This window comes from Oratosquilla oratoria, chromosome 20, assembly GCF_046742065.1.
Source record: "Oratosquilla oratoria isolate Oo_2021 chromosome 20, ASM4674206v1, whole genome shotgun sequence".
Classification (NCBI taxonomy): domain Eukaryota; kingdom Metazoa; phylum Arthropoda; class Malacostraca; order Stomatopoda; family Squillidae; genus Oratosquilla; species Oratosquilla oratoria.
The window spans coordinates 51,341,477-51,351,476 of NC_134796.1; the positions used below are offsets into that span (position 1 = coordinate 51,341,477).

The following is a 10,000-nucleotide window of genomic DNA, read 5'->3' on the forward strand; positions in this document are numbered from 1 at the left end:
TAACACGGCTCGATGGCGTAGTGGTACCGTTCGCGACCGCTAATCCAGCGGTCCGAGTTCGATTCCCGCTCAGGGCTGAAATAATTTCAGCATTGCTGCACTGCGAGCCGGCACTCCAACTCTCGTGGCCAAGGAGTTTTGTGTGTGTGTGTGTGTGTGTGTGTGTGTGTGTGTGTGTGCGTGCGCGCGCGCGTGCGTGTGTGTGTGTGTGAACGTGTCTGTGTAAGGTCAAGGCATTACTCATAGATCGGGTATATATGAGCTCTGAGCTCTCATCTGGAACGGTAACAGCTGTCGATCACGAGTCTTACACGTGCTCCAATGCCGTGGCGAAACACGTTGCATTAGTTTGTCAATTACGCAGTGTTGTTATCCGTATAGATGAAAGGTTGCCAAATGGCACTATATCATATTTGTTAAATTCTGTTTGTTACTGGTATATTTTATGTTCACCAAGCGTTATGTTCACAATGTGTTATGTTCACGATGGCTTTTGAACTGACGTATTATTGAACACGCGAATATGACCCCTGATATTTAACAGCTGTGAAAATATGTCTGTCGCTGTTAGATGTGCAATAATTCCTTTAATGATGAAAAAATGTCGACAAAATGGCATTGATGTAAACAACGTATATGTGTTTATGGTTCTGTTGTAACATGGGTTGGGTTTAATTGACCGTAGTAACAATCCTGGAGCAGTAGATAATTTAATCCCCTTTAGATGTTATAATTGAAATCGTACAATCACGCGCAAAAGTTTTTATCCACGCTACATTTCTCACAACGTCAATACGATTTTTTTGTTTTTCTTTTAGTAGATGATATGTTTACCTATGTAGTATGTAGCTTACAGTTAGGTAATTTTCTTGAATTCATAAAGAAAAAATAGACAAAGAATTTGAATTTGTATCATGAAAAAGTATGGGTGGGTCATAACTTTCGATCGTGACGGTAGATGTCTATTACAATCCTGCCAACATATTTTACTGAATATAGTGAAATCTAACAATAACGCGTAGGTAATGTAACAAAGATAAATATGTAAGAAAATTATATTTCTCTAATTTGTATTTTCACTGGAAAATAATTGCTTTGGAGCTATAATAATGATTAAAATGTAAATGAATTCCATCTTGATCAAGATATGTCGTACATTGCAGTGACATCATGTCGATGAGCGAAAAATGACGACTTCGTGGCAATGCACTTTTGTGATTGGCTGAGGCATTTTTAAGCGCTTCCTATTGGTATGCGAGATGGATGACGTCATGTCGCATTTCCACAATTTTTTCATCAGAACCAATCAATAACCAAGGAAGTCGGGTGTTTGTTTGTGCACAATGTAAGCTGGATTTAGCCATATTGTTATGACTTGTACATTATTTTATGAATGCAAAATGAAGCAGAATGATAATAGTATTAATGATAATAATAAGAAGAAAAAGGATAATAAGGATAAAGATTAATAATTATAGTAATAATTAAAAAAAAACAAGGATACTGGTCTACGTCTGAACGTTAAATTGAAGGAAAGTGACACAACATTTGTGCGACACTGTACTTCGTAGACTTGGACGCGTCTAAAGAAGTTATGAATCTCTCTCTACTCGTCAATACCGTAGCACCCTCTACATATTTTATTCTGGTTGATGCCTGGTGACAGTGCTATTTTCTTTTCCCTTTCCTTTCCTTTTTCTTCTTTTCCTTTTTCTTCCCCCTCCTCTTTCCCCTCCCCCTTCCCTTCCCCTTCCCCTTCCCCTCCTCCCTTCCTCTTTCCCCTCCCCTTTCCCTTCACCTCCCTCTCTCCTTCCCTTCCCTTTCCCCATCCCCACACCACTCCCTAGGACTCCCTCACCGATAACTCCCCACCCCACCTCTCGACTCCCTCTGCTCCCCCTCTCCCCCCCCCCACTCCTGCGCCCCTGAAACAAAAACTCTCCACCTCATTCCCTAAATTTCGTTCCCATCACTTCTTTTCTTTCTTGTCCTCCCCCCCCCCTCTCTCTCTCTCTCTCTCTCTCTCTCTCTCTCTCTCTCTCTCTGCCTCTCTGAGTCAGTATTGTCATTCCTTGTTTCTCTCCCAATTCTTACCTTTCCTCTCCTTTCCCTTCCTTATTCTTCCTTTTCCCGTCCCTTCCTTCTTTATTGTTCTCTTGTCTTAAACATTATTTCCGTTCGTGGCCCTTCCCTCTCTTTCCTTTCTATTTCCTTCACTTCCTCTTCACATCCCTTTCCCTTCCCTCTCCCCTCCCTTCCCCTCCCCTCCTCTTCCCTTCCCTCCCTTACCCTCCCCTTCTCTCCCTTTCCCTCCCCTTCCTTCCCCTCTCCTTCCTTCCCCTCCCCTTCTTTCCTTTCCCCTACCTTCCCTCCCCTTCTTTCCCTTCCCCTTCCCTCCCATTTCCTCCCCTTCCTCCCCTTCCTTCCCCTCTCCTTCCTTCCACTCCCCTTCTTTCCTTTCCCCTTCCCTCCCCTCCCCTCCCCTCCCTTCCCCTCCCTTTCCCTTCCCTGCCTTCATAAAAACATAAGAACATAAGAATGAAGGAGACTGCAAGAAACCATAAGGCCTACACTAGACAGCTCCGTATCTATCACTTCCCCTTCCCCTCCCTCCCTACCTTCCCCTCCCCTCCCTTCCCCTTCTCCTCCCCTCCCCTTTTCCTCCCCCTCCACCTCCCCTTCCCTCCCCTCCCTTCTCTTCCCCTCTCCTTCCCTCCCTATGCCCTTCCCCTATCTTTCCCTTTCCTTTCATTTCCCCTCCCTTTCCCCTTCCCTTCGTTTTCTCTTCGCTTTTCCTTCCCTCTTCTTCCCCCCTCCCCTCTCCTTCCTCCCTCTCCTCTCCTTCCCTCCCCTTTCTCATTCCTTTCTCTTCCCTTCCCCTCTCCTCCTCTCCTTTTCCTCTCCCTATCCCTTCCCTCCCCCTCCTCTTCCCTCACCCTCCCCTTCCCTCACCCTCCCCTTCCCCTCCCTTTCCCTTTCTTTCCCCTCCCTTTCCCACTCCCTTCATTTTCCTTTCACTCCCTTCCCCTCCCCTCCCCTTCCCTTCCCTTCCCTTCCCCATTCCCTTCACTTTCCCTCCCCTTTTCTCTTCCCCTTCTATTCCCCTTCTCTTCCACCGGTCTTGCTCTCTTTATTTCCCATCCAATCACATGCCTCCTCGCCCTCCTCCTCCTCCTCCTCCTCCTCCTCCTCCTCCTCCTCCTCCTCCCCCCCTCCTCTTCCTCAATTTCCTCCACCTTTCTTCATTCATCCCAAATGTCATCTCCGCTTCGCGTCGCTTCGTCTCGCTTCGCTTCGTCTCGTGTCGCATCGTGTCGCTTCGTTTCGTGGCGTGTCGCTTCGTGTACGTTCACGTCTGTTCACTTCAAATCGCTCTGCCTTGCTTCGCTTCGCATCGCTTCGCTTCGCTTTGTATCGCTTCGCAATCGTGTCTCTGATCCTCGTGGGGCCCGACTCGATATTGAGCAAATCCAACGTCTTCTAATGACTTGCAATGGCAATACGCAATGGCAATATGGACCATTTGGTCCATACCAGGTGCAAAATAGATAAATAAATAAATAAATAAATAAATAAATGAAAAATTTAAATACATAGAATAAAACTGAATTAAATTAAACAAGTATGATAGGACAGGGCAGTTGGAAACAAAAAAATAAAAAGAAATTAAATAAATTAAAGAAACATGACTGATAGGAAAGCAAGTTGTTGTTTGTCACGAACACAAGACAACTCCCTGATGGTGACGGAGCCCCCAAAGGGGAAGAAAGCTTCTGTCCCGCAGCACCCTCAAATTACCTCATCCTCCTTCGCCTCCTCTTTCCTCCTCCTTCCTCCTCCTTCCTCCTCTTTCCTCCTCATTCCTCCTCACTCTTCCTTCCTCCTTCTTCTTCCACCTCCTCCTTCCTCCTTCTTCCACCTCCTCCCTCCTTCTTCCACCTTCTTCTTCCACCTCCTCCTCCTCCTCCTCCTTCCTCCTACTCTTTCCTCGTCCTCCCTCCTCCTCCCCCTGCTTTCTCCTTCCTCCTCCTTCTCCCTCCTGCTTCTCCTTCCTCCTCCTCCTCCTTCCTCCTCCTGCCTCCTTCTTCTCCCTCCTGTATCTCCTTCTTCCTCCTCCTCCTCCTCCTTCCTCCTCCTTTCCTCTCCTTCTCCTCATCATCCTTTCCTCCTTTCCTCCGAGATCGAGGAAGAGGTCCCCGCGTATTTGCTTCCTCCTCTTCCTCCTTTTTTCCTCCTCCTCTCCTCCTCCCCTACTCGTTTCCTTCTTTACTCCTTCTCTTCCCCTTCTCCTCACCTCATCTCCTTTCCTCCTCCTCCTCCTCCTCCTCCTCCTCCTCCTCCATCGTCATTACTACTCGTGATTACTCGTAAATTGCGCGAGAACGGGAAAAGAAATCGAGTTCATTCTCGTTTGTGTGCGGCAGTGGGGGGGAGGGGGAGGGGGAAGAACAACTTTAACGCGAATTAAAGCTCTTCGCAAAGAAACGTTTGAGGGGAAGGGGAGGGGGAGGGGGGGAGGGGGGAAGAACAACTTAAACGCGAATTAAAACTCTTCGCAAAGAAACGTTTGAGGGGGAGAGGGGAGAAGAATTTAAACGCGAATTAAAAATATTCGCAAAAAAGGGGGGGAGAGGGGGGACTGGGGACAAGTTAAGAACATAAGAACGTAAGAATGAAAGAGACTGCAAGAGACCATGAGGCCTACACTAGGCAGTTCCATATCTATTCCCACCTGTCATCCCCATCCATAAAGTTGTCTAACCGTTTCTTAAAACAGCTGATCGTTTCAGCGTTCACTATTATCGCGAAGAACTTTGTTCTTCTTGTTATTTTCGTTATGCATGATCTCACTTGTTTTTTTGTTGTATCATAAATGAATTGAAGATCTACATCGACGTCACAGAAACCTTGATTGTATTTTGTATTCGATGCGAATTGAGTTTGGCATGAAATGGGATTCTTGGCGTTGACCTTTCCCAAAACAAAATGGTGGAGAAAATGGCGCTGGCCGCGTGAAATCATAGCGATATACGAGTTCTATGTGAGCTGAAAATGTATCAGAGCTAATTTGCATGTCAGCTGTGCCGCTTGTGGTGGTGGTGGTGGTGGTGGCAGTGATGGAGATTCTGGTTGCTGATGGTGGTTGGTGGTGATGGTGATGGTGATAGTGGTGGTGATGATACTTGTGGTGGTGGTGGTGGTTGTGGTAGTGGTGGTAGTTAGTTGTGGTAGTGGTGATGGTAGTGGCAGCGCTGGAGATTCTGGTTGGTGATGGTGGTAGTGGAGGTGGTGGTTAGTGGTGGTGGTGGTGATGGTGGTGGTAGTGATGGAAGTGGTGGTTAGTGTTGGTGGTGATGGTGGTGGTGGTAGTGATGGTGATGATGGTGGTCATCGTCATTGTGGTTGTAATGGAAGGTGGTGGTAGCAATTGTTGTGAAGATGGAAATGGTGGTTAGTGTTGGTGGTGATGGTGGTGGTAGTGATAGTGGTGGTGGTCGTTGTCATTGTGGTTGCAATGGATGATGGTGGTGATTGTATCGGCCGTGGTGACGGTGGTGGCGATATTGGTGGTGATGTTCATATTGAAGAAAGGAGGAGAGCAGGAGAAGAAGAGGAGGAGGAGGACGAGGAGGGGGAGAAGAAGACCGTATAACATTAATGGTGACCTTAATTATGGCCAATTAGCCAAGGCTGAACTTAAATTTTCATTTTCTACTAAATGTACTGGATTCCCTCCAAAGTGGATAAGTAAGCCTCAGAAAATATTTACATAAATTAACTGAGGTTTAATGAGCCTTAGCTTCTGATAAATTTGAATATATATATAGGCGATGAGGTAAGTTTTAAGTTTATTTCTGCACTAAGTTAAGGACTGAGTTACGTTTATACAAGATTAGTTTAGGTTAGAATTCGTCTGAGTTAGGGTTTAAGTCCAGATTGTCCAGGTCAGAATTTTGTGATCAATAACCAGTGCTTCTATCCATGGAAATATTAGTGAAGGTTTGGTTAGGATAACCTTAGTTAAGATTTCGCGAGTTAGGATGACTTGGTTAGGCTTAGGTAGATAGCAGCAAGATTAGGTTAATTTTAGTGAGATTTTTTTTTTTTTTTTTTTTTTAATCCTACGAAGGTGCTTCGGCCTGTGGTGACTTTAAACTTTATCCATTTCATTCTGCCAAATGCCTGACGACTTTTTTTGGCTGAGATGGGAAGACTTAAGAGATAACACGATCTCCTCCTCTTCCCCTCCTCCTACTCCTCCACCTCCTCTTCCTCCTGCTCCTCATCCTCATCCTTCTCCTCCTTCACTTCCTCCTCCTCCTCCTACTCCTCCTCTTCCTCCTGCTCCTGATCCTCATCCTTCTCCTCCTTCACTTCCTCCTCCTCTTTCTTCTCTTCCTCCTCCTCTTCTTCCTCCTCCTTCCTCTTCCTCGTCCTCCTCCTCTTCCTCCTCTTCCTCCTCCTCTTCCTCCTCTTCCTCTTCCTCCTCCTCCTCTTCCTCTTCCTCCTCTTCCTCCTCCTCTTTCCACCCCTCCTCATCCACTTCCTATTTCTCGCCGTCGTTCTCGTTCTTCTCCCCCTCCCCCCTTCCCCCTCCCCCTCCCTTCACACACTCTCTCTCTCTCTCTCTCTCCCTCTCTCTCCTTATCTTTCTCCCACTTCCTCCTCTTTCCCGTCATCCTCGTCTTCCTCCTTTTCAATGTCTTCCTCTCCATCTCATCCTCTTCCTCCTCCCCCTCCCATCTGTCTTCCATCTTCTTCCACTCCTGCTCCTTCCCTGCCCTCCCCCCCTCTGCTCGTCTTCCTCCTTTTCATTGTCTTCCTCCCCTCCTCTTCCTACTCCTCCTCCCCATCTCATCCTCTTCCTCCTCCTCCACCTCCTCGCCCCCCCCCCATCTGTCTTCCATCCTCTTCCGTTCCTGCTCCTTCATTGCCCTCTTCCTCCTCCTCCTCCTCCCCTCCTCCTCCTCCCCTCCTCCTCCTCCCCTCCTCCTCCTCCTCCTCCTCCTCCTCCTCCTCCTCCTCGTCCTCGTCCTTGGAGTGGGTACAACCCATAAATGTCTCGAGAATTTCTTTCGCCAAAATAAAATAGCTGTTGCCAGCCACAAAAGGATCGAACATGGGCGCCAAATTAAATTTCTCTCTCTCTCTCTCTCTCTCTCTCCTCTCTCTCCTCTCTCTCTCTCTCTCTCTCTCTCTCTCTGCTGGTGGCGTCATCGGAAGCGTGTTGGTCTCACATTCGCTTAGTTGTGGGTTCGAATCCCGCACTCCTCTCCGATTCCCAACAGTGGTTGTTAGTTACCTGTACCCCCAACAATCCATACGCATGAGGCCAAGGTGACGGCTTCGGCCGCAGCTACTCAGCGCCTCCTGGCGTATTAAGCTCCTCCTCGCCTTCACTTTCTTGGTCGTTACTTGGACATTTTTGCGTGAACGTTATTGGATAATCGTTTATAAACGTTTTCTTGCTGGTAATTGTGGTGGAAGCCTTTTGAATGTTTCAAAAATAATGCACAGTCTTTGTAAAGTTTCAATCTTATTGATTAATTAATTATTTCCTTGTCAAAGTCATTTTTCCTTCATTTCCCTGTTCCGCGTTATAATCATTTGTGTTTTTTTTTATCTAAGGTTTGTAAAAAGAAAATGTAGCCTGAAAAGATTCTATATGTAGAATACCAACCTTATATTAAGAGTATATACGGACTTTAGTTGCTTGCTGTGTCGTTTAGACATATGACCCTTAGTGTTAGCGTTAGTGTGGGTGTTAGTGAAGGCTTTTAGTGTGCCGTAGACAGCCTGAAGAGGCCCCCACAGGAGAAAGGGGCCACAGAAAATAATAAATATGGAAATAAGGGTTTGAATGGTGTTTTCCACTTCGCGGATTCACTCCTAGATACGATATCCAAGTGGACAACCTGAAACTGCGTACTCGGGGCCAATATTGTTTTTCATTTCTTTATTAGTGTTTTATTTTTCCTTGTTTTTGTTTTTTTAATATTCTGTTCTTATTTTCAGTTTCATTTTTATTTTATCTCATATATATATATATATATATATATATATATATATGTGTGTGTGTGTGAGTATGTGTGTGTGTATTCACTTGGTCTTTTTGGATCACGTGTTCGACTCGTGATCGACAGCTATTTCCCTCCTGGAAGAGAGCTCAGAGCTCGTAGGTCCGATCTATGGGCAATGCTATGACCTTTCACACACACACACACACCCAACTCCCCGCCCACGAGAGTCAGAGTAACGACCCGAAGCGCAGCTGTACCGAAATTAATTTCGGCCCTGGGCAGGATTCAAACCAAGCACTACGCGCACCACCATGCTAGTAGTGCACCGTTCTACCAACTGCGCCACCGAGTCGTGTTAATAAGGGTTTGAATGGTGTTTTCCACTTCGCGGATTCACTCCTGTGTGTGTGTGTGTGTGTGTGTGTGTTATGTGGGCCACGAGGTAGCCCAGTGGATACCTTGTCGAACTCATGAGTAGGTAGTCGTGAGTTCAATTCCCGGGACCCGCTGCGTGTTAATTGCATTGGTTCCCGATAGCCCTGGTCAAGCGGGGAGGCGACCCAATCATCGGCCTAAGAAAGAAACAGAGTCTTGCAGCAACTGACCAGGGGTTTCTCACTTCCCACTTCCTTGCAGTGAGATAATGAGCTGGAGGGGATGTGGGCCGCTGGATGAGGTGTGTGTGATTCACTATGGTCTTGGATCACGTGTTGGACTCGTGATTGACAGCTATTTCTCTCCCGAAAGAGAGCTCAGAGCTCGTATATGACCGATCTGTGGGTAATGCTGTGACCATACACGCGCACACACACCCAACTCCCGCCCACGAGAGCTGGAGTAACGACTCCCAGCACAGCGATACTGAAATTATTTCAGCCCTGGGCGGGATTTGAACCCGGACCGCCGTAGTGGCGGCCGCGAACGCTACAACTGCGCCATATGTGTGTGTGTGTGTGTGTGTGTGTGTGTGTGTGTGTGTACGCGCGCGTGGGTGCACACACACACACGTACACGCGAGTTTGTATGTAAATGCACATATGAATATGCATGTAAATACTCATGTAGGCGTATCTGTGCGTATGAATATTTATGTAAGAGCGTATGTTCGCAAGTTGTATGTGACATGTCATAAGTTTCATGTTGCAAACTACATGTTACGAAGGATCACAAAGGAAGAGCATGCCGACAGGAGACCATTTGGTCCATAGCTAGGCCGGATGCCAAAAAAATTGTAAATAGATAAATAGATAATGATAATAAACAGATAAAGTTATAAGTCGCATGTTGAAATTTGCAAATTGCATTTTACAAGTTGCATGTTTCAAGTCGCATCTTACAAGTTGGATATTACAAGTTGCATGTTGCACTCCATCCAAGTTTGCAACTAAGAGACGAAACGCTCACAATGCGCCTCATTCTCCATTCGCAATTGCCCATTCAAGTCTTGTCCCGACTTCCAGAACACTTCGCTCGTTCTAGGCATAATCCCAATGCTCTTGACCGAAACATACTGAAACTGAGACAAGATAATTGCGCTCCCTTCGGACGGACTTAACCAGGACGACCTTGCTTCACCGACCATATAATTGACATACGCCTGTTTAGCCCGGAAGCCCAACGCTGAAAGCTGAAGTCGTTTCTGAAAGCTGAAGTCATGCACCCAAGAGATATTGGGACGAGTGGAGTGTGTTGGGGGAAGAGAGAGACATTAAGAGAGGAAGAGCAAGAAGGAGAGCAACGGGGAAAGGGACTTGTGTACAGTGGAGAGGGTAAAGGAGAAAGGAAGGATCTCTTTCTCTCTCGCTCTTTCTCTCTCTCTTTCCTATCTCTCTCTCCTATCTCTCCTGCCTCTCTCTCTCCTCTCTCTCTCCTCTCTCTCTCTCTCTCTCTCTCTCTCTCTCTCTCTCTCTCTCTCTCTCTCTCTCTCTCTCTCTCTCTCTCTCTCTTTCTGTCTGTCTCTCTCTCACTCTGTCAGTCTT

The 10,000-nt window shown here is 46.7% G+C and overlaps 1 protein-coding gene across 3 annotated transcripts in view; it reads left to right on the forward strand.

The window, feature by feature from the left end:
- LOC143036571 (uncharacterized) overlaps nt 1-10,000 on the forward strand; it is a 623,967-nt gene that overhangs the window by 459,550 nt on the left and 154,417 nt on the right. The gene's annotated exons all lie outside the window — the stretch shown is intronic.